This window comes from Theropithecus gelada, chromosome X (assembly GCF_003255815.1).
Source record: "Theropithecus gelada isolate Dixy chromosome X, Tgel_1.0, whole genome shotgun sequence".
Lineage (NCBI taxonomy): Eukaryota > Metazoa > Chordata > Mammalia > Primates > Cercopithecidae > Theropithecus > Theropithecus gelada.
This window is the reverse complement of record NC_037689.1, coordinates 59,256,554-59,280,934: the sequence shown is the minus strand read 5'-3', so window position 1 is coordinate 59,280,934 and position 24,381 is coordinate 59,256,554.

Genomic DNA, 24,381 nt, shown 5'->3' with positions numbered 1-24,381 from the left:
CCATGCTGTTTTGCTTATTGCAGCCCTGTACTACAGTTTGAGGTTTGGTAGTAAAATTTCTTCAGATTTGTTCTTTGTGCTTAGGATTTCCTTGGCTATTTGGGATATTTTGTTGTTGTTGTTCCATATTACTTTTAAAATAGTTTTTTTTTTTTTTAATTTCTGTGAAGAATAGCATTGATAGTTTGATGGGAATAGCATTAAAATCGTAAATTGTTTTAGGCAGTATGGGCACTTTGACAATATTGATTCTTCTTATTTGTAAGCATGGAATGTTTTTCTATTTGTTTTCTGTTTGCTAACAAAATTTCTTAGCATTTGCTTGTCTGAAAAGTGTCTTATTTCTTCTTTGCTTATGAATCTATTGGCTAGATATAAAATTCATGGTTGAAATTTCTTTTCTTCAAGAATTTTAAACATAATCCTTCAATCTTCTCTGGCTTGTTGGGTTTCTGCTTCATGGTCTGCTGTTAGACTTGTGAACTCAGAAAATTTGAGACAGGTCTCAGTTAATTTAGAAAGTTAATTTTGCCAAGATTCAGAATGCACCTATGACACAGCCTCAGGAAGCCCTGACGACATGTGCCTGAGATGGCTGGGGCACAGCTTGGTTTTATACATATTAGGGAGACAAGGTTCATCAATCAATATATGTAAGAAGTATATTGGTTTGGTTTGGAAAGGTGGGGCATCTTGAAGCAAGGGCAGAAAGACGAAGTGCAGAGGGAGGTTTCAGGTCACAGGTAGGTGAGACACAAACCCTTGAAATATCGTGAGTTTAGCCTTTCCAAAGGAGTCAATCAGATATGCATCCATCTTAGTGAGCAGAGGATAACGTTGAATAGAATGGGAGGCAGGTTTGCCCTAAACAGTTTCTGCCTTGAGTTTTCCGTAGTGATTTTGGGGGCCTGAGATATTTTCCTTTCACAGATTGATGGGATTCCCTTTTTAATTGACCTGTTCTTTTTCTCTAGCTGCCTTTAACATTTTGTCTTCCATTTTGACCTGGGAGAATCCGGTGATTATGTGTCTTGGGAATGATCTTCTTTTGAAGTTTTTTGGGGTTCTCTGCATTTCCTGAATTTGAATGTTGGCTTCTGTAGCTAGGTTGGATAAATTCTCATTAATGATATCCTGAAATATGTTTTCAAAGTGGCTTCCAGTTTTCCCATCTGTTTCAGGGATGCCAATGAATTGTGGATTTGGTCTTTACATAATTCCATATTTTTGAAGGTTTTGTTTCTTCTTTTTTGTTCTTTAAAAAAAAATTCTTGTCTGACTTTCTTATTTCACAAAGCCAGTCTTTTACCTCTGAGATTATTTTGCTAGCATTGCCTTTTCTGCCTGTAATACTGTCAGTTCCTTATGAAATATGAATAGAGTGTAATTCAGCTCTTTCAAGTCAATTACATACTTTTCTATACTGGCTATTTCGTCTTTCAGCTTTTGTATTTTTTATTGTGATTCTTAGCTTCCTTGGATTGGGTTTTAACATTTATACACCCTGTCTTCAAACTCACTAAATATTTCTTCTGCTTGATCTATTCTGCTATGGAGAGACTCTGATGAATTTTTCAATTGTGAACTGATTTATTTGAGCTCCAGAATTTCTGCTTGCTTTTTAAAATTATAGCAATCTCTTTATTAAATTTCTCTGATAATATTCTATTCTGAATTCCTTCTCTGTGTTATTTCGAATTTTGTTGTGTGTGCTCAAAACAGCCACTTTGAATTCTATTTGACATATCAAGTATCTCTGTAACTCTGGGATTGTGTACTAGTACTTTGTTTAGTTCATTTGATGAGGTCATGGTTTCCTGAGTTTTCTTGATGCTTTTGAATATTTATTGATGTTTGGTCATTGATGAGTTAGATATTTATTCTAATCCTCATAGTCTGGGGTTTTTGGACTTCTTGAAAAGTCTTTCTATGTTTAAAGGTAACATAGAAGTGTTGTGATCTAAGTATTTGGTCACTGCAATTATATCTACACTAGGAGGCACTCAAAGCCCACTAACACTGTGACTTTTGCTGACTAGAGGTATCACCTTGTTGGGCTTGGGGAAGATCTCAGCGAATTCCATGGATTACCAGAGAGACTCTTCCCTCACTCCCACAAAAATTGAGTCACTCTGTATTGGGCTGCCTGGAGTTGGGAAAGAGGTGATGCCAGCAGTCCTGTGGAAACCGCAGCTAGGGCTGTGCTTGGTCAAGCCTGAAATCTGCATGGTATTGGGTCTCTCCCAAGTCCTATGGTAACTACTACTTGGCTATCACTGATGTTTATCGACGGCCCAAATGCTCCTTAGTTAGCAGGTGGTGAATTCTGCCAGGATTGAGTCTTTCCTTTTAGAGCAGTGGGTTTCCTTCTGGCCCAGGGTACGTCTAGCAGTGCTAACCAGGAGCTAGAGCCTAGAATTGGTGGCTTCAGGAATCTGCTTGGTGATTTATTTTACTATGGCTAAGCTGGTACCTAAGTTGCAAGACAAAGTCTCAAAGTCCTCTTTACAGTTTCCTCTTCGTTTTGAAAGCAGAAAGAGTCTCTTTCCTAGTTGCACTGCCTGAAGTTGGGACAGGGACAACACACTCTTTCTTGGTTGCTTTAGTTGATGTTTCATGGGGTTACATGCACTACAATTCTATTGGCTCCAAGCCCAGTGCAATTCCAGGACTTGCCCAATGAATGCAGTCCTTTTGGCCTAGACTGCCTTTCAAATTTATTCATGAACTCAGGGCACTTTATTCAGCCAGTGCTTGGGCTAGCTAGAATTCAGATTCCTACTGTTGGGACAGAGAATTATCCTCTGGTTGTGGTTACTCTAAGTGCTCCCTCCATGGGCACTGGCCAAATTTTCCCCTCTATTGTGTTCTGCTATGACAGGGCAGTGGTGACTTCTGATGCAAAGTTCCACAGTCACTTTACTTTCCCCCTGCAAGCACACTCATTCTCTCTTTTCACACTCCTTGGGGAAGGGGGAAGGATTGTGTAGGCAATACAAAATTGCCTTTTCTGCCCTTTTCAGTTACTCTTTCCTTGATATGATGTTAAAACCAAGTACTGTGATCACTCCTCTGATTCTTGGTTCTTATAAAGGTATTTTTTTGTGTGTACAATTGTTCACTTTGGTGTGACTATAGTAAGACAATTGCTGCTGGCTTCTATTCAGCCATCTTACTCCACCTCCTGTCTCAAGTTAGACTTTCAAAAGCCTCTTGAGCCTGAAAAGCCAAGCCAAGGATTTCACAACAGATTGTGCCTGTAATGCCTGTGTGTATTGGGTAAATTTTTTTTTTCTTGGAGTTTTCCATAGATCTTGAGGTTCCCACCTGTTAGAAAGTGACATTCTTTCCTTACAACAAGATCAGCAGTCCGGTAAAAAAAAGTCATGTAGACAAGGTACAAGCTCTGTCTTTTTCTACATCTATTGGCTTTATAAAGTCAATGTCAATTATCGAACGCAGTCTGATCACATTTTAAAGTGTAAAGTTCCAATCAAATCCTTGGTAAAAATAAGCATTGTCTTCAACTGTGTCCTGTTACAAAAGAAAACAGATTCTAATGAATTTATGCAAATAACAATATTGCCATAAAATAAGAAGATTCACAAATAACTTCTGAATTATGAGAAAATCAGATAGAGAGGAAATTAAACTTTTTGATTTTGAACAGAAAAGTATACTTTACTCAGTTGTTGTAAGCTATACATAGCTGGGATAAAAATGTTTTCTTCAATCTGGAAAACAAAATATAATACGAATCATCAATGTTTCCCCATAAGTTTAGCACCATGTATATAATGCTTGTTCTGCTCGATATTGATTTAGCAATCTTTATGAATCCATCAGGGGTTTCTAAAATTAGCATTCTGGAAGTTTTTACCTAGTCCAATAGTATAATCTTCAAAGTTACCCAAAACTTATATTCAAAAGTACTTGTCAGGGCCTTTTTCACAAATTTCCTAGAAAACATCATTTTAGGATTTATGAAGGGCTTTTAGAAAAATAAGCATCAAAATAAAGCAATTTGCTGCATATATCAAGACATATCAGATTCTTAGAAACCTCGTGCAATTTTGGAACACATATGAATGACATCTTCATACAAATTTCACTGGTTTGTTTTATGTTGCTATAACCGAATACCTGAGGCTAGATAATTTATAGAGGATATAAGTTTATTTTGGCTCACTGTTCTGCAACGTGTACCAAAAAAAACGGTGCCAGCACCTGCTTCTGGTGAGGCCTCAGGAAACATAATCATAATGGAGGGTAAAGTAGGATCAAGAGAGAGAGCAAAAGAGAGAGGAGGAAGGTACTAGATTCTTTTCAATAACCAGATCTCACCAGATCTGACAGAGTGAGAATTTACTAATTACTGTGAGGAGGGCATCTACTCGTGCATAAAAAATGTTCCCATATGACCAAAACACCTTCCATTAGGCTCCACTTCCATCACTGGGCATCACATTTTAATATGAGATTTAGGGGTGACAAACACCCTAACTATATTATTCCACCCCTATCTCACAAATCTCATGTTTTTCTCACATTGCAAAATATAATAATCTCTTCCAAATAGTCCATGGAAATGTTAAGTCATTCCAGCATCAACTTGAAGGTTCAAGGTCCAATCTCATTTGAGACTCAAGGCAAGTTCCTCCCACCTATGAGTCTGTAAAATCAACATTAATCAATTTATTTCCAAGATACAATGGTAGTACAGGGATTGGGTTAACATTCTTATCCCAAAAAGAAGATATTAGGCAAAATAAAGAGGCAATGGTTCCTATATAAATAACAAGCCCTGTTACCACAGGTTCACTAGGCAATGCCACCATGGGGACTGCGTTTGGGGACTCCAATTTCATATTTTCTTTTGTCATTGCCCTAGTAGAGTCTTTCTGCAGTGTCTTATGGTTTGTACCATTTGAAGTGGTGGTAAGAGCTAGAGCAGCTAGGAAGCAGGACTTAGTTTCCCAAGGCTGTGCAGGGCAGTGGGACTCTGAGCCTGGTCTCTGAAACGATTTTATTTTCCTAGGCCTCTGGGACATGATGAGAGAGGCAGCCTGGAATATCTCTGAAATATCTTGAAGGCACTTTCCCCATGTCTTGGTTGTTAGTACTTAGCCCGCTTTTAGTGGTGATTATTTATCTAGCAAGTGATTGCTCAGCAGCCTTCTTTGATTCTTCCCTGAAACACTATTTTTCTCTACTACATGGCCAGGTTGAGAATTTTCTAAATTTTGATGCTCAGCTTCCGTTAAATTATAAGATCAAAATTTAAGTCATTCTTTTGCTCCCATACATAATCATAGGCTGTGAGAAACAACCAGGCCATGTACTGGTTGCTTTTCTACCTGGAAATTTCTTCCACCCTTCTAGGTCATCATTCTTAAGTTCAAACTTCTAAAAATCTCCAGGGCATGGACACAAAGCAGTCACTTTGTGTGTGTGTATGTGTGTGTGTGTGTGTGTGTGTGTGTGTGTAGATGTTCCAAAGGTGAACTTTGCTCCAGTTCCCAATAAGTTCTTCCTTTTCATCTGAGATCTCATCCAGCTGGCCTTCACTATATCATAATATGGTAGTCTATATTACTATTTGCATTTTGGCTCCAACCATTTAACCAGTCTCTAAGAAGTTTCAAACTTTCCCTCATCTTTCTCTCTTCTGAGATCTTTTAAATTCTTCCAACTTCTGCCTGTTACCCAGTTTCAAAGACACTTTCTCATTGTAAGGTACCTTTATAGCAATTCCCAAGTCCTCAGTGTCAATTTTCTGTATTAGCTGATTTTGTGATTGCTATAAATAAATACCTGAAGCTGGGTAATTTATATTAAAAAAAAAAAAAGAAAAAAAGGCCGGAATAGGTGTGTCACGCTTGTAATCCCAACACTTTGGGAGGCCAAAGAAGGCAGATCACTTGAGGTCACAAGTTTAAGACCAGCTTGGCCAACATAGCAAAACGCTATCCCTACTAAAAATACAAAAATTAACCAGGCATGGTGGGACTATGCCTATAGTCCCAGCTAATCAGGAGGCTGAGGCAGGAGAATCACTTGAACTTGGGAGGTGGAGGTTGCAGTGAGCTGAGATAACACCACTGCACTCCAGCCTGGGTGACAGAGTGAGACTCTGTCTCAAAAAAAAAAAAAAAAATGTTTTTTTGGGCTCGTGGTTCTCTGTACTGTACAAGAAGCAGCTGCTTCTAGTGAGGCCTGAACTATATTGCAAATACAACTCAAAAAAATGTTAAACACCGTTTCTTACGTGACAATGCTTCCTGTATGATTTTAACATACCAAACAAGCCAATATGTCTCTCCTGAATTTCCAGCTACACTATTTAAAATGTCCAAAATATAGTTCAAGGTCAAAAGAACTCAATTTATTATTTAAAATTTGATTTTGAGAAGTTTCTCTATTATAAAACATTCAAAACACTTGATATCAAAATAAGAATAGTTTAAAACACTTTATCAGAATAAAATCAAAGGCCACTGTAAAATGAAAGTCATCTACTTAACCAAAGTGGTAATTCAAATGTTTCAAAATGCAAAAATCTTTACTTTTTGATAGAGTGGAGAATCAGTTTTCCTCATAATCAAAAGACCTAATAGACGTAACATGAGACCAACAGAATCTGTCTCTCACCTTTTACTTTTTTGACAGTTTACTTAAAAGTTAAAAAAAACCCTCTACTATTTCTTATTAATACTATACAAAAATATTGTATAAGAAATAAAACCAAATTTTACTTTTTAAACAATGTATTATTAATATCAAACCTAATTTTGGCAAAATCTTATAAATAGGTCTATCATCTCAATTGATCACACACAATAAGATTGTTATAAAACTTTTATAACCTCTCATAATTTTTTCCAACTTTCTATATCCATCTTGTTTTATGCATCATTTTTTATTGTGTCAATTTAAAACAACCCTTAAATAAACTTTAAACCAGGAAAATTACATTTTCTTTATTACAAACCACATTATTATGTCTTTCTTCCTTACCAAAAACACATCCTATTTTTCTTGTACACTTTGCATACAGAATTGAGTTTTTTTTTCCCAATATTTAGTATTTTTAATTAAACCTATTCATTGCAGTGTTAACTCTTAATAACCCTAATGGCCAGTTGGAAAATAAAAAACTAGGAAGCAAGCAATTTAATGGTTATATCTCAGGTGCAGAGCCCAGAAAAGAAGACAGAGCTGTGAAGACAATGGCTGAGGAATCTGACCCTGCCCAGCATAGCCAATAGGCCTAGCTTGACCAGTGAGGGCACATCTGGCTTAGATCTAGCCTGTACCTGGGGGCCCAGGCACTCTGGACACACATATGTCTCAAGGTCTTACCATGGCCAATTGTCTAGACCTCAGAATCTAAAGGCTCAAAGTCACAAGCTAAGAAAATAAGCCAATGTCAAAAATATGACAAGAACAGCTGTTTTATGACCATAAATACTAACAAAGAAAATATCAATTTGACCAGTAGACCCAGCCAGAAATACATAAAATTAAGTTTAATACTTACAATTCTGAAAACATTTTTATTTTATGTTGATAGCAATTTCAAAATTATTTTAAAAAGATTACAAAGTCATGTAAACTTGAAAATTCTTTGGGCTAGTTATTTAATTTATGATTACTCATATGTTTATAAGACAATTTGGCACCATGTAGACAATATATAGATATGTATACACATGTATACATAAAAATACAGACGGGCGCAAAGAAAAATCTTGCATCTTTTGTTTTAAATATATAGCCATGAGACATGTACAATTTGCCATTTAAAAGGACAGTTGGCTTAAATTGTGAATCCATAAGTGAAACAAGTTTGTCTGTTCCACATGGCCAAAGGCCTTACTGAGTTTTAGAAAAAAACAAGGTAGTAAATTTACATTTCAAAACACAGAAACAGAATTTAAGGTTTTTAAAAGGAAGAGCTTGAGTTTGTTTAGCAGAAAAATAAAAATGAATGATAAGATAAAACAAAATTATAGGAATTTACCTTAGGATTTTATATGAAGATCCATTCCATTTGTATAGGTAGCTTCTAATTCAGTCTTCATTTTGCAAACTGGACTAATGAGCTCAGGGTGTAGTGCGTCAATGAATAGCACACACCAAAAAGCATTTTGCAGTTGTTAAGGCCTAATGTTTGTATCTGGGAAAAATAGGCACAGCTGGAAGGGAGAATATCTAAATTCTTCAAACTGAAGGATTCCATTTTTACACTGAGTCCCGGGTCTCAAAAATGGGAAAAACTGTAGGACTGAACCATGCAATGTTTCTACAGTGTACGTCACTACAATAACGTTTTCCTGAGGCTGGTAAGTGACCAATGCCAGTTGTCCCATTCTGTGATCAGCCCATTCATCTCAAGAGTCTTATCCCACAGCGGTGACTGTTTTCACAGCCTTCAAGTGTTCAGGCTGATCTTTGTTATCTAAACACGCAACCAAAAAAAAAAAAAAAAGTGTAGTGCTCCACAATAATAGCCATTCCCTGCCAACAACTGCTGTCAACCACCTTCAAAAATGTAACTATTGCTAGTGACTTGCCAGCCATTGCATATACAAAGGTCAAGTGCTCTCTCACAATACAAAGCAACTCCTAGTACTCACAAAAGCCAAAGAAATTAGGTAATGCAGTGCCAAAGAAAGCAGAGCTTTCTACCTATGAGGAACCTAACAGGACTCCTGGGGCTCCACAAGGAAAACAGGGGATCCCCAAAAGAGAGTCTGTAGTGTCTTTTTTCTGTGTTCTTTGAGTGGTCTCAGAGTCACTAGAGGTCCTTGTAGACCTTTTCATGTAGTATTGAAGGATGCAAAAGAGAAAGAGGAATAGAAATAAATGGGGGAACAAGTCTTAAAAGAACCGATTGGAGATTTTTAGCTTTCCAAAGGCAAATAACATTTTACCTTTTTTTTAAGCAAAAATCATGCCAACAGAAAAGGGAGCATGTTTTTAACATATAATTAAAAGGGTATTTCAGATGACTAAAAAAAAAATTCACAAAACAGGATCTAAAAAACAAAAAAATCAGAAAGGCCATTTGAAAAAAAAAAAAAATATGGCCTGAATACTAGCTTTTGATTAAGCTGACTTCTTGACTACAGAGCTATTTAAAAATATCTTTTCAAATTTCACTAAAAACAAAAACCATATGATTATCTCAATAAATGCAGAAAAGGCTTTTGATAAAATTCAATATCACTTCATGTTAAAAACACTCAACAAAGTAGACATTGAAGAAAATGTTTCTTCTTCCGAGTTAAAAAACTTATATCCGGATTTCTGACTGAAAATTAAACCCAAATCACCACAGTGAAAATACACAATCTAATTTCTAGACTATATGTAGTGTAGAGTGCCTCTTCTGTAAGTCCCACAGGGAATCTGAGGCAGGTAGTTTGAATGTACAAAGGATTTTAACTTTGCTTTAGGTCTAACTTTGGCTCTTTAATTTCATCAAGAGAATTTCTAAGACTAGCCATGATACAACTTTTGTTTGTTTGTTTGTTTTTTTGAGATGGAGTCTCACTCTGTTGCCCAGACTAGAGTGCAGTGGCGCAATCTTTCCTCACTGCAACCTCCATCTCCTGGGTTCAAGCAATTCTCCTGCCTCAGCCTCCTGAGTAGCTAAGACTGCAGGCGCACACCGCCTTGCCCAGCCAGATTTTTGTATTTTAGTAGAGACTGGGTTTCATCGTGTTGCCCAGGCTGGTCTCAAACTCCTGAGCTCAGGCAATCCGCTCCCCTCAGCCTCCCAAAGTGCTAGGATTACAGGCGTGAGCCACGGCGCAAGACCAGCCATGACACTGTTATGCGTCTTTCTTTTTTTTTTTTTTTTTTGACTTTTCATTTTAGTTTATTATTTCATCTTTCTCCCTCAATCAATCTTATTTAGGGCCAACAAGGGGCTAATTGATTGAATTGAGTTTCTTCTTTTCATCATTTGCTGCCAGGTCTCTGGTGGAAATCCTAATGAGCTGCAAACCAGGCAAACAAATGGGCCAGGAGGCTGGAAGTGGGGAAGGGACAGTGGATATGGAGAGTCTATTGTTCATCCAATCAACTAAATATGTTTTAATTGTAGCAACAATGCCATAAGCAGGCCTGACACAGTCTATTAGTTTGCCTCACTTCATTCTTGTTTCAGTCACTCCACTTCCACCATCAATGAGTCTGAGATTTTTATTTCATTCATTGACAGGAGAGACTTCCCTTCACTCATCTGCACTTTCGGAAGATAAATTCTCTTGAATAACTCAAAAGAAGTTGAGTTTGGAGGGAAAATACTATTTTTATTGCAATTAATATCTTGTTTTTAACTTCTCTTATTCCAAGGCATCTAATCTCCATTGGCTTTTGTTAAACTAAACACCTCTGCTGATTTCTGCTTTTTCGTAGGTGATTCGCAAGGGGTGGCTCACCATCAGCAACATTGGCATCATGAAAGGGGGCTCGAAGGGATACTGGTTCGTCCTTACTGCGGAAAGCTTGTCCTGGTATAAAGATGATGAGGTAAGTCACAGAGAGTAACAAAGTTTTCTTGTTAAAGTGTTTCTCATTTTAAATTAATTGATATTATTGTACTATGCAATTTTGAGACAGCAGTGGTTCTCTTTCCGTGAGTTTAAGCTTGGAATGTTTGTTTTCAACAGCATTATTGTTTTCTTATAGATTTAAACTTTTACAATATTCGACCAAATTTCTTTTTCTTTTTTGTTTATTTCTTTTTTTTTTTTTAATTTATTTATTATTATTATACTTTAAGTTGTAGGGTACATGTGCATAACGTGCAGGTTTGTTACATATGTATACTTGTGCCATGTTGGTCTGCTGCACCCATCAACTCGTCATTTACATCAGGTATAACTCCCAATGCAATCCCTCCCCCCTCCCCCCTCCCCATGATAGGCCCCGGTGTGTGATGTTCCCCTTCCTGAGTCCAAGTGATCTCATTGTTCAGTTCCCACCTATGAGTGAGAACATGCGGTGTTTGGTTTTCTGTTCTTGTGATAGTTTGCTAAGAATGATGGTTTCCAGCTGCATCCATGTCCCTACAAAGGACGCAAACTCATCCTTTTTTATGGCTGCATAGTATTCCATGGTGTATATGTGCCACATTTTCTTAATCCAATCTGTCACTGATGGACATTTGGGTTGATTCCAAGTCTTTGCTATTGTGAATAGTGCTGCAATAAACATACGTGTGCATGTGTCTTTATAGCAGCATAATTTATAATCCTTTGGGTATATCCCCAGTAATGGGATGGCTGGGTCATATGGTACATCTAGTTCTAGATCCTTGAGGAATCGCCATACTGTTTTCCATAATGGTTGAACTAGTTTACAATCCCACCAACAGTGTAAAAGTGTTCCTATTTCTCCACATCCTCTCCAGCACCTGTTGTTTCCTGACTTTTTAATGATTGCCATTCTAACTGGTGTGAGATGGTATCTCATTGTGGTTTTGATTTGCATTTCTCTGATGGCCAGTGATGATGAGCATTTTTTCATATGTCTGTTGGCTGTATGAATGTCTTCTTTTGAGAAATGTCTGTTCATATCCTTTGCCCACTTTTTGATGGGGTTGTTTGTTTTTTTTCTTGTAAATTTGTTTGAGTTCTTTGTAGGTTCTGGATATTAGCCCTTTGTCAGATGAGTAGATTGCAAAAATTTTCTCCCATTCTGTAGGTTGCCTGTTCACTCTGATGGTAGTTTCTTTTGCTGTGCAGAAGCTCTTTAGCTTAATGAGATCCCATTTGTCAATTTTAGCTTTTGCTGCCGTTGCTTTTGGTGTTTTAGACATGAAGTCTTTGCCCATGCCTATGTCCTGAATGGTACTACCTAGGTTTTCCTCTAGGATTTTTATGGTATTAGGTCTAACATTTAAGTCTCTAATCCATCTTGAATTAATTTTTGTATAAGGAGTAAGGAAAGGATCCAGTTTCAGCTTTCTACTTATGGCTAGCCAATTTTCCCAGCACCATTTATTAAATAGGGAATCCTTTCCCCATTTCTTGTTTTTCTCAGGTTTGTCGAAGATCAGATGGCTGTAGATGTGTGGTATTATTTCTGAGGACTCTGTTCTGTTCCATTGGTCTATATCTCTGTTTTGGTACCAGTACCATGCTGTTTTGGTTACTGTAGCCTTGTAGTATAGTTTGAAGTCAGGTAGCGTGATGCCTCCAGCTTTGTTCTTTTGACTTAGGATTGTCTTGGAGATGCGGGCTCTTTTTTGGTTCCATATGAACTTTAAAGCAGTTTTTTCCAATTCTGTGAAGAAACTCATTGGTAGCTTGATGGGGATGGCATTGAATCTATAAATTACCTTGGGCAGTATGGCCATTTTCACGATATTGATTCTTCCTATCCATGAGCATGGTATGTTCTTCCATTTGTTTGTGTCCTCTTTTATTTCACTGAGCAGTGGTTTGTAGTTCTCCTTGAAGAGGTCCTTTACATCCCTTGTAAGTTGGATTCCTAGGTATTTGATTCTCTTTGAAGCAATTGTGAATGGAAGTTCATTCATGATTTGGCTCTCTGTTTGTCTGTTACTAGTGTATAAGAATGCTTGTGATTTTTGCACATTAATTTTGTATCCTGAGACTTTGCTGAAGTTGCTTATCAGCTTAAGGAGATTTTGGGCTGAGACAATGGGGTTTTCTAAATATACAATCATGTCATCTGCAAAGAGGGACAATTTGACTTCTTCTTTTCCTAACTGAATACCCTTGATTTCTTTCTCTTGCCTGATTGCCCTAGCCAGAACTTCCAACACTATGTTGAATAGGAGTGGTGAGAGAGGGCATCCCTGTCTTGTGCCAGTTTTCAAAGGGAATTTTTCCAGTTTTTGCCCATTCAGTATGATATTGGCTGTGGGTTTGTCATAAATAGCTCTTATTATTTTGAGGTACGTTCCATCAATACCGAATTTATTGAGAGTTTTTAGCATGAAGGGCTGTTGAATTTTGTCAAAAGCCTTTTCTGCATCTATTGAGATAATCATGTGGTTCTTGTCTTTGGTTCTGTTTATATGCTGGATTATGTTTATTGATTTGCGAATGTTGAACCAGCCTTGCATCCCAGGGATGAAGCCCACTTGATCATGGTGGATAAGCTTTTTGATGTGTTGTTGAATCCGGTTTGCCAGTATTTTATTGAGGATTTTTGCATCGATGTTCATCAGGGATATTGGTCTAAAATTCTCTTTTTTTGTTGTGTCTCTGCCAGGCTTTGGTATCAGGATGATGTTGGCCTCATCAAATGAGTTAGGGAGGATTCCCTCTTTTTCTATTGATTGGAATAGTTTCAGAAGGAATGGTACCAACTCCTCCTTATACCTCTGGTAGAATTCAGCTGTGAATCCATCTGGTCCTGGACTTTTTTTGGTTGGTAGGCTATTAATTATTGCCTCAATTTCAGAGCCTACTATTGGTCTATTCAGGGATTCAACTTCTTCCTGGTTTAGTCTTGGAAGAGTGTAAGTGTCCAGGAAATTATCCATTTCTTCTAGGTTTTCCAGTTTATTTGCGTAGAGGTGTTTATAGTATTCTCTGATGGTAGTTTGTATTTCTGTGTGGTCGGTGGTGATATCCCCTTTATCATTTTTAATTGCGTCGATTTGATTCTTCTCTCTTTTCTTCTTTATTAGTCTTGCTAGTGGTCTGTCAATTTTGTTGATCTTTTCAAAAAACCAGCTCCTGGATTCATTGATTTTTTGGAGGGTTTTTTGTGTCTCTATCTCCTTCAGTTCTGCTCTGATCTTAGTTATTTCTTGCCTTCTGCTAGCTTTGGAATGTGTTTGCTCTTGCTTCTCTAGTTCTTTTAATTGCGATGTTAGAGTGTCAATTTTTGATCTTTCCTGCTTTCTCTTGTGGGCATTTAGTGCTATGAATTTCCCTCTACACACTGCTTTAAATGTGTCCCAGAGATTCTGGTATGTTGTATCTTTGTTCTCATTGGTTTCAAAGAACATCTTTATTTCAGCCTTCATTTCGTTATGTACCCAGTAGTCATTCAGGAGCAGGTTGTTCAGTTTCCATGTAGTTGAGCGGTTTTGATTGAGTTTCTTAGTCCTGAGTTCTAGTTTGATTGCACTGTGGTCTGAGAGACAGTTTGTTATAATTTCTGTTCTTGTACATTTGCTGAGGAGTGCTTTACTTCCAATTATATGGTCAATTTTGGAGTAAGTACGATGTGGTGCTGAGAAGAATGTATATTCTGTTGATTTGGGGTGGAGAGTTCTATAGATGTCTATTAGGTCTGCTTGCTGCAGAGATGAGTTCAATTCCTGGATATCCTTGTTAACTTTCTGTCTCGTTGATCTGTCTAATGTTGACAATGGAGTGTTGAAGTCTCCCATTATTATTGTATGGGAGTCTAAGTCTCTTTGTAAGTCTCTAAGGACTTGCTTTATGAATCTGGGTGCTCCTGTATTGGGTGCATATATATTTAGGATAGTTAGCTCTTCCTGTTGAATTGATCCCTTTACCATTATGTAATGGCCTTCTTTGTCTCTTTTGATCTTTGATGGTTTAAAGTCTGTTTTATCAGAGACTAGGATTGCAACCCCCGCTTTTTTTTGTTCTCCATTTGCTTGGTAAATCTTCCTCCATCCCTTTATTTTGAGCCTATGTATGTCTCTGCGTGTGAGATGGGTCTCCTGAATACAGCAGACTGATGGGTCTTGACTCTTTATCCAGTTTGCCAGTCTGTGTCTTTTCATTGGAGCATTTAGTCCATTTACATTTAAGGTTAAGATTGTTATGTGTGAACTTGATCCTGCCATTATGATATTAACTGGTTATTTTGCTCGTTAGTTGATGCAGTTTCTTCCTAGCCTCGATGGTCTTTACATTTTGGCATGTTTTTGCAATGGCTGGTACCGGTTGTTCCTTTCCATGTTGAGTGCTTCCTTCAGGGTCTCTTGTAAGGCAGGCCTAGTGGTGACAAAATCTCTAAGCATTTGCTTATCTGTAAAGGATTTTATTTCTCCTTCACTTATGAAACTTAGTTTGGCTGGATATGAAATTCTGGGTTTAAAATTCTTTTCTTTAAGAATGTTGAATATTGGCCCCCACTCTCTTCTGGCTTGTAGAGTTTCTGCCGAGAGATCTGCTGTGAGTCTGATGGGCTTCCCTTTGTGGGTAACCCGACCTTTCTCTCTGGCTGCCCTTAAGATTTTTTCCTTCATTTCAACTTTGGTGAATCTGGCAATTATGTGTCTTGGAGTTGCTCTTCTCGAGGAGTATCTTTGTGGCGTTCTCTGTATTTCCTGGATTTGAATGTTGGCCTGCCCTACTAGGTTGGGGAAGTTCTCCTGGATGATATCCTGAAGAGTGTTTTCCAACTTGGTTCCATTTTCCCCCTCTCTTTCAGGCACCCCAATCAGACGTAGATTTGGTCTTTTTACATAATCCCATACTTCTTGCAGGCTTTGTTCATTTCTTTTTCTTCTTTTTTCTTTTGGTTTCTCTTCTCGCTTCATTTCATTCATTTGATCCTCAATCGCTGATACTCTTTCTTCCAGTTGATCGAGTCGGTTACTGAAGCTTGTGCATTTGTCACGTATTTCTCGTGTCATGGTTTTCATCTCTTTCATTTCGTTTATGACCTTCTCTGCATTAATTACTCTAGCCGTCAATTCTTCCACTTTTTTTTCAAGATTTTTAGTTTCTTTGCGCTGGGTACGTAATTCCTCCTTTAGCTCTGAGAAATTTGATGGACTGAAGCCTTCTTCTCTCATCTCGTCAAAGTCATTCTCCATCCAGCTTTGATCCGTTGCTGGCGATGAGCTGTGCTCCTTTGCCGGGGGAGATGTGCTCTTATTTTTTGAATTTCCAGCTTTTCTGCCCTGCTTTTTCCCCATCTTTGTGGTTTTATCTGCCTCTGGTCTTTGATGATGGTGATGTACTGATGGGGTTTTGGTGTAGGTGTCCTTCCTGTTTGATAGTTTTCCACAGTCAGGACCCTCAGCTGTAGGTCTGTTGGAGATTGCTTGAGGTCCACTCCAGACCCTGTTTGCCTGGGTATCAGCAGCAGAGGCTGCAGAAGATAGAATATTTCTGAACAGCGAGTGTACCTGTCTGATTCTTGCTTTGGAAACTTCCTCTCAGGGGTGTACTCCACCCTGTGAGGTGTGGGGTGTCAGACTGCCCCTAGTGGGGGATGTCTCCCAGTTAGGCTACTCAGGGGTCAGGGACCCACTTGAGCAGGCAGTCTGTCCCTTCTCAGATCTCAACCTCCGTGTTGGGAGATCCACTGCTCTCTTCAAAGCTGTCAGACAGAGTCAGTCGTTTGCGTCTGCAGAGGTTTCTGCTGCTTTTTTGTTGTTGTTGTTGTTGTGTAGCTGTGCCCTGTCCCCAGAGGTGGAGTCTACAGAGACAGGCAGGTTTCCTTGAGCTGCTGTGAGCTCCACCCAGTTGGAGCTTCCCAGCAGCTTTGTTTACCTACTTAAGCCTCAGCAATGGCGGGCGCCCCTCCCCCAGCCTCGCTGCTGCCTTGCCGGTAGATCACAGACTGCTGTGCTAGCAATGAGGGAGGCTCCGTGGGCGTGGGACCCTCCCGGCCAGGTGTGGGATATGATCTCCTGGTGTGCCTGGTTGCTTAAAGCGCAATATTGGGGTGGGAGTTACCCGATTTTCCAGGTGTTGTGTGTCTCAGTTCCCCTGGCTAGGAAAAGGGATTCCCTTCCCCCTTGCGCTTCCCAGGTGAGGCGATGCCTCGCCCTGCTTCAGCTCTCGCTGGTCGGGCTGCAGCAGCTGACCAGCACCGATCGTCCGGCACTCCCCAGTGAGATGAACCCAGTACCTCAGTTGAAAATGCAGAAATCACCGGTCTTCTGTGTCGCTCGTGCTGGGAGTTGGAGACTGGAGCTGTTCCTATTCGGCCATCTTGCTCCGCCCCCCGCGTCTTTCTTTTAATTTGATTGTCCAATAAATACAAATAAAGCATTTGTGTAGAATAATAGATCTCTAAAATATTTCTTTATAAAAAGTTAAGAGTCTTCGTACTTCAAAGGAGCCATTTTGGCCACTGATGATTACAACTTCCAATGGTGTGCTAATTTCAATAGCAACTCAATTCAATACGTGTCTTCACAGAAAGTGCAGGAGGTAATTTTCCAAGTTCAGAATAAGTTTTTACTATATAACAAAGAGATGTTCCTGGAGAAGGCATAAAAGAGGCGGTTCCAATAATCTCCTAATAATTCACTCTCAGAAATAGGCTTAGAAAAAGCCTCTTGTTGTCACAGATGGTTAAGTATGGTATTCGTGAATGTCATTCTTTCAGTACTTTACAAATTTGTGTGACGCTTCCAGTTACAGACACATTAATTTGATGCCAAGTAGGCCCTCTTGGGATTAGACTTTCCCAGGAGTAAACAGGAAAAATGATTGAGCTGACAGAAGCCCCTTATGGATGGGACGTCTTAAGACAGACTCCCTTGAGACACTAGCACATTCAGAGCAAAGAGGGTGCTGCTTAAAATCTCAGATGTCCCAGGTTCCCAGTCATATTACAGACTTACCACTAGACCTCACCCCAAAGTCACACCCTATAAATGATGGAGACCAGAAAAGCGTTCTCCCACTTGATTACACGTCGTGCTGTCAGTGACATAGAACAAGAGAGGGGAAGCACATCTGGTTTTTATTTTGGGGACCTATAACAGGTTTGTCTAGATAGACTCTGGTGTGGTCAGAAACACAAAACTGGCCAGTGTGCAGGGTCAGCTTACTGAAAGCTGCGTTAATGGAGGTTTTAAGCCTGTGTTTTGATACTTCTCTTTGACATAACAACACAGAAGAAGACAAAGGAAAAGAATGTTTCTAGGAGGAAAAGTGTCAGCTAATATGAATACTTATAGTAAAAACTACAACAGAAGAACTATATCCGATACTAGTCACACAAATAGTTTTCTTCCATTAATCATAATTTTGGAGAGGAAAAAGTAAAAAACAGTGAGTTTTGCCATGAACTCAACCAGACTCCACAGAGCGAGAGACTAGGGACCTGATTGGTATAACTTTTTTGCACTTCTGCTGGCTTGTCAGGCCCTGGGTTTTCTTCACTGTGGCTTTCAGAAAAGCATAGTGGTTTTGGTACTGCCCACAGTGCCAAAACTGTAGGGGTGAAGCAAAACTTTCCTTTAGTCCTCTGGAGGGTCACCGAAAAACAACTGACAAAAGCAGATAAATAGAAGAAAAGTCATATAAATTTATTATGGTACATGGGAGGAAAAGCACAGAGTGATTACCCAACCACACACTACAGTATAGGGGCTTATAAACCCTACTTGTTAGGAGAAAAAGAAATGGGAATGAAGTTTGGCTGATTTTATGGGAGTAGTCAGTGATTTTTAGGGCAATTTATAGGGTTTGAAGAACATGCAGTGGCCTGAGACAAAGTTTGTTGGATCCACAGATCAGACAATCATTTGTGACAAATTTGTCCACGTGTGTTGACAGACTTCAGTATTTCTATCTGTGATATAATGTCAGTTAAGAAAAACTCAGAGATAAAACCTGAGGCAATGTTTGTTTATTTTTTTCCGTAGGTGTATCTGGACTTCAGTCAGATAAGGAAACTTCAGAGAACAACTTTATCTTGTGTTTTTGTGGAGACAGATAATTGAGAAACAGGATGGGGGGAATGTCAGAGAGGCCTTGAGGGTTCTTCAGATCAACATGTCAAAGTGCCAAATTTTTGAGTATTGGTTTCTCAGGCCCAACCTATGTCAACCAACATTTTCTAAAATTTTTCAGGGAAATTTCTTTCAGATTTTAAAAATATATTATATTAAAAAGGGAATAATTAGATTAAGTTTTGTTTTTGTTTTTGTTTTTGTTTTTCATTGAGACAGAGGTGCAGTGGCACAATCTCGTCTCACTGCAACCTCCACCTCCCAGGTTCAAGTGATTCTCCTGCCTCAGTCTCCTGAGTAGCTGGGATTGCAGGTGCTCGACATGACGCCCGGCTAATTTCTGTATTTTAGTAGAGACAGAGTTTCACCATGTTGCTCAGGCTATTAGCAAACGCCTGATCTCAAGTGATCTGCTTGCCTCAGCCTCCCAAAGTGCTGGGATTACAGGCATGAGCCACTGTGACTGGCCTCAGTTTAAAGATTTTAATAGAATAAAATTAGTCAGAAATTAAGAAATACATAAACTGTTAATTCTGGTTTAATTTCCTTAAAATAAATTGGCTAAGTTTCAAAACACACTATTTTTTTTTTACTTATTCACATATTATATAAACTATGTTTTAGGAAATTTATTTCTTAAATAAATATATATTTGTGTGTATAAATTGAGTTTAACTCTGTTATGTTTATTAATTTAAATAAATAAATCATTTTTTTTTTGTATTCTGTCCTCTTCTTAGATGTATGATTTTCAAGGAAGGACTTACTGCTGAAACTTTTATGAGTAATAATATTAGTGAGAAAAAAAATCAGCTTCAAACTCCTATCAGGAGAATGGTTTTAAAGAAAGACATTGAAAATTAAGCTACTGATGTGATAATTTGTCGAATAATCCAAAGCATTTTGCAGGTCAGGATTTAGTAGAGTCTCCATTATCCCATTATCTCAAATTTAGAAAATCTGTTGAGAAGAAAATCTGTGATACGTCTTCTATTTTTACATAATTTAGTAATACTTTCAAACTTTTAGCTTGATTTCTTGATAACTGAACTATATAGTGGTGGGAGATATAGCTTTGCAAAGTATTTAAGTTCTAGAATAAGCAGTTATGCACCAGTGTATCCCAAACATTAAAATGAATGCAGGGGAATCTGTTAAAATTTAGATATCTGGGCCCCACCTCGAAGTTTTTCTTACTATTTTTTCTGTGTATAATTTATTATAATTAGTAGTGAGTGAATTTCAGTTCACAAGGTCAGATGTGCAAGAAGTGTCACATTATTTACTCTAGTACAATATGGTTTCTGACTCTACACATCAATTCAATTCATTTTTCTCTGAGGTCTGGCAGCTTAGGTTTTGGTCCCTGCTGCATCAAAATCAAAAACAGTTCTGTAATTTTTCTGGGTTTTTTTTTTTTTTCTGTATTTCAGGTGTAAAATAAGTTTTAATTTAGGTAAAGAACATTTCTTTCACTTTTTTACCAGGACACTTTGCTTATGCTCTTGACTCTGCTCTAGCTGATGACTTTCTTCTTCCACCTGGCCACATATGTTCCCTAAGGCAGTGGACCCTAACTTCAACTTGTGTGAATAGTTATATGTTGATATATATGTTTTGTTGATCTTTTCAAAAAACCAGCTCCTGAATTTATTGATTTTTTGAAGGATTTTTTGTGTCTCTATCTCCTTCAGTTCTGCTCTGATCTTAGTTATTTCTTGCCTTCTGTTAGCTTTTGAATGTGTTTGCTCTTGCTTCACGAGATCTTTTAATTGTGATGTTAGGGTGTTGATTTTAGATCCTTCCTGCTTTCTCTTGTGGGCATTTAGTGCTTTAAATTTCCCTCTACACACTGCTTTAAACGTGTCCCAGAGATTCTGGTACGTCGTGTCTTTGTTCTCATTGTTTTCAAATTATTTCTGCTTTCATTTTGTTATTTACACAGTAGTCATTCAGGAACAGGTTGTTCAGTTTCCATGTAGTTGTGCAGTATTGAGTGAGTTTCTTAATCCTGAGTTCTAATTTGACTTCACTGTGGTCTGAGGTATAGTTTGTTGTGATTTCTGTCCTTTTACATTTGCTGAGGAGTGCTTTACTTTCAACTATGTGGTCAATTTTGGAATAAGTGCAATGTGGTGCTGAGAAGAATGTATATCCTGTTGATTTGGGGTGGAGAGTTCTGTAGATGTCTATTAGGTTCCCTTGTTGCAGAGCTGAGTTCAATTCCTGGATATCTTTGTTAACCTTCCGTCTAATTGGTCTGTCTAATATTGACTGTGGAGGTGTTAAAGTGTCCCATTATTACTGTGTGTGTGTCTAAGTCTCTTTTTAGGTTTCTCAGGACTTGCTTTATGAATCTGGGTGCTCCTGTATTAGGTGCATATATATTTCAGATAGTTAGCTCTTCTTGTTGAATTGATCCCTTTACCATTATGTAATGGCCTTTGTCTCTTTTGATCTTTGCTGGTTTAAAGTCTGTTTTATCAGGGACTAGGATTGCAACCCCTGCTTTTTTTTTTTGCTTTCCATTTGCTTGGTAGGTCTTCCTCCATCCCTTTATTTTGAGCCCATGTATGTCTCCGTATGTGAGATGCATCTCCTGAATACAGCACACTGATGGGTCTTGACTCTTTATCCAATTTGCCAGTCTGTGTTTTTTAATTGGAGCATTCAGCCCATTTACCCATTTACGTTTAAGTTTAATGTTGTTTACATTTAAGGTTAATGTGTGAATTTGCTCCTGTCATTATGATGTTAGCTGGTTATTTTGCCCATTAGTTGATGCAATTTCTTCCTAGCATCGACGGTCTTTACAATTTGGCATGTTTTTATAATGGCTGGTACCGGTTGTTCCTTTCCATGTCTGTGCTTCCTTCAGGAACTCCTGTAAGGCAGGCCTGGTGGTGAAAAATCTCTCAGCATTTGCTTGTCTATAAAGGATTTTATTTCTGCTTCACTTATGAAGCTTAGTTTGGCTGGATATGAAATTCTGGGTTGAAAATTCTTTCCTTTAAGAATGTTGAATGTTGGCCCCCACTCTCTTCTGGCTTGTAGAGTTTCTGCTGAGAGTTCCACTGTTAGTCTGATGGGCTTCCCTTTGTAGGTAACCCGACCTTTCTCTCTGGCTACCCTTAACATTTTTTCCTTCATTTCAACCTTGGTGAATCTGACAATTATGTGTTTTAGGGTTGCTCTTCTCAAGGAGTATCTTTGTAGTGTTCTCTGTATTTCCTGAATTTGAATGTTGGCCTGCCTTGCTAGGTTGGGAAAGTTCTCCTGGATAATATCCTGAAGTGTTTTCCAGCTTGGCTCCATTCTCCCCATCACTTTCAGGTATACCAATCAAATGTAGATTTGGTTTTTTCACATAGTCCCATATTTCTTGGAGGTTTTGTTTGTTTCTTTTTGCTCTTTCTTCTCTAAATTTCTCTTCTCATTTCATTTCATTAATTTAACCTTGAATCACTGACATCCTTTCTTCTGCTTGATCAAATTGGCTACTGAAGCTTGTGCATGTGTCACGTAGTTCTAGTGTCATGGTTTTCAGCTCTGTCAGGTCATTTAAGGTCTCTACACTGTTGATTCTAGTTATCCATTTGTCTAATCCTTTTTCAACGTTTTTAACTTCTTTGCAGTGGGTTCAAACATCCTACTTTAGCTCAGAGAATTTTGTTATCACTGACCTTCTGAAGCCTACTTCTGTCAACTTGTCAAAGTCATTCTCTGTCCAGCTTTGTTCCATTGCTGGCGAGGAGCTGCGACCCTTTGGAGGAGAAGAGGTGCTCTGGGCTCTGGTTTTTAGAATTTTGGGCTTCTCTGTTCTGGTTTCTCCCCATCTTTTTGGTTTTATCTAACTTTGGTCTTCGATGATGGTGAGCTACAGATGGGGTTTTGGTGTGGATGTCCTTTTTTTTTATGTTGATGCTACTCCTTTCTGTTTGCTAGTTTTACTTCTAACAGTCAGGTCCCTTGGCTGCAACTCTGTTGGAGTTTGCTGGAGGTTCACTCCAGATGCTGTTTGCCTGGATATCACCATTGGATGGCTGCCGAACAGCAAATATTGCTGCCTGATCCTTCCTCTGGAAACTTCATCTCAGAGGGGCACTTGGCTGTATGAGGTGTCAGTCAGCCCCTACTGGGAAGTGTCTCATAGTTAGGCTACATAGGGTTCAGGGACCCACTTGTGGAGGCAGTCTGTATGTTCTCAGAGCTCAAACACTGTGGTGGAAGAACCACTGCTCTCTTCAGAGCTGTCAGACAGGGATGTTTAAGTCTGCAGAAGTTTCTGCTGCCTCTTGTTCAGCTATGCCCTGCCCCCAAAGGTGGAGTTTACAGAGGCAGGCAGGCCTCCTTGAGCTGCGGTGGGCTCCACCCAGGTCGAGCTTCCCGTCCACTCTGTTTACCTACTCAAGCCTCAGCAATGGTGGATGCCCCTCCCCCAGGCAGGCTGCCGCCTCACCGTTCAATCTCAGACTGCTGTGCTAGCAGTGAGCAAGGCTCCGTGGGCATGGGACCCGCTGAATCAGGCATGGGATATGATCTCCTCACGTGCTGTCTGCTAAGACCATTGGAAAAGCACAGTATTTGGGTGGCAGTGTCCCAGTTTTCCAGGTACTGTCTGTCACGGCTTCCCTTGGCTAAGAAACTCTCTCATCTCTTAATATACAGTATATCTTTACAGCACCACAGAATCTTGATAATTCTCAGAACAATCTTTGTTGGATGCAAAAATATATAGTTCCTGAGTCCATGCTAAGAATCACTACCAATATAAGAATGAATTCACTAGTTATTTTATTAATTATCAAATTAGCAACTACACTTTAAGATTAGTATGTTTAATTTAAGCAATAAAAAGCAGAATTTCTAAAGGCATGTCTATAGAATACAAAATTAAGTTTAAATTTTTACTTTTCTCAATACTTAACTTTTATAGTTCATCTAAAAGAGTAACATTGCCATCTTATGGTCTGGTATTGAAGTAACTTTAAATATGTAAAGAAAACTGATGAATCCTAACTCGTAATAACTCTGTGATTTTTTTCATATTTCAAATTATTCACAGACATAAAAAGGTAAATTAGAGGACTACATATTCTGGCATTTCTTTAGTATCATATAGCACTTAGTAGCACAGAGTATCAGCACTTTAATAATCAACATATATTCTAAATATTAAAAATATCATTTTAAGAAATACTATTAATATTTTTATGTAATACTAGGTATCACTTATGAGGACACCCAGACACAAGGAAGTTAAATGACAGGTGTGGAGCCACAGAGGTCATACGTGGCAGATCGGGGATTTGAAAAAAGGCCCCTCTGATGACAAAGGGCATGTTCTCAAACAGTACATTTTACTATCTGTAATGTTTAGCTCTACCAATGGATTAGAAATGGCACAGTCTATTAAAGATAATGATAGCTAATATTTGTTGAGTACATTGTATTTTAACTTGCGCTAAATCCTTTTCACACTTTATCTCATTTAATTCTTAGCTTTTGTAAATGAGGATCTCAAAGAGGTCAAGTGCCTTGCTCAAAGTCACACAGCTAGCAATTTAAAAATCATAGTAGCAAGCTCGGATCACTGATTTCAGAATCTAAACCTCACTTAAAACCTACATAGGTGATTGGGTGCAGTGGCTCACGCCTGTAATCCCAGCACTTTTGGAGGCCGAGGTGGGCGGATCATGAAGTCAGGA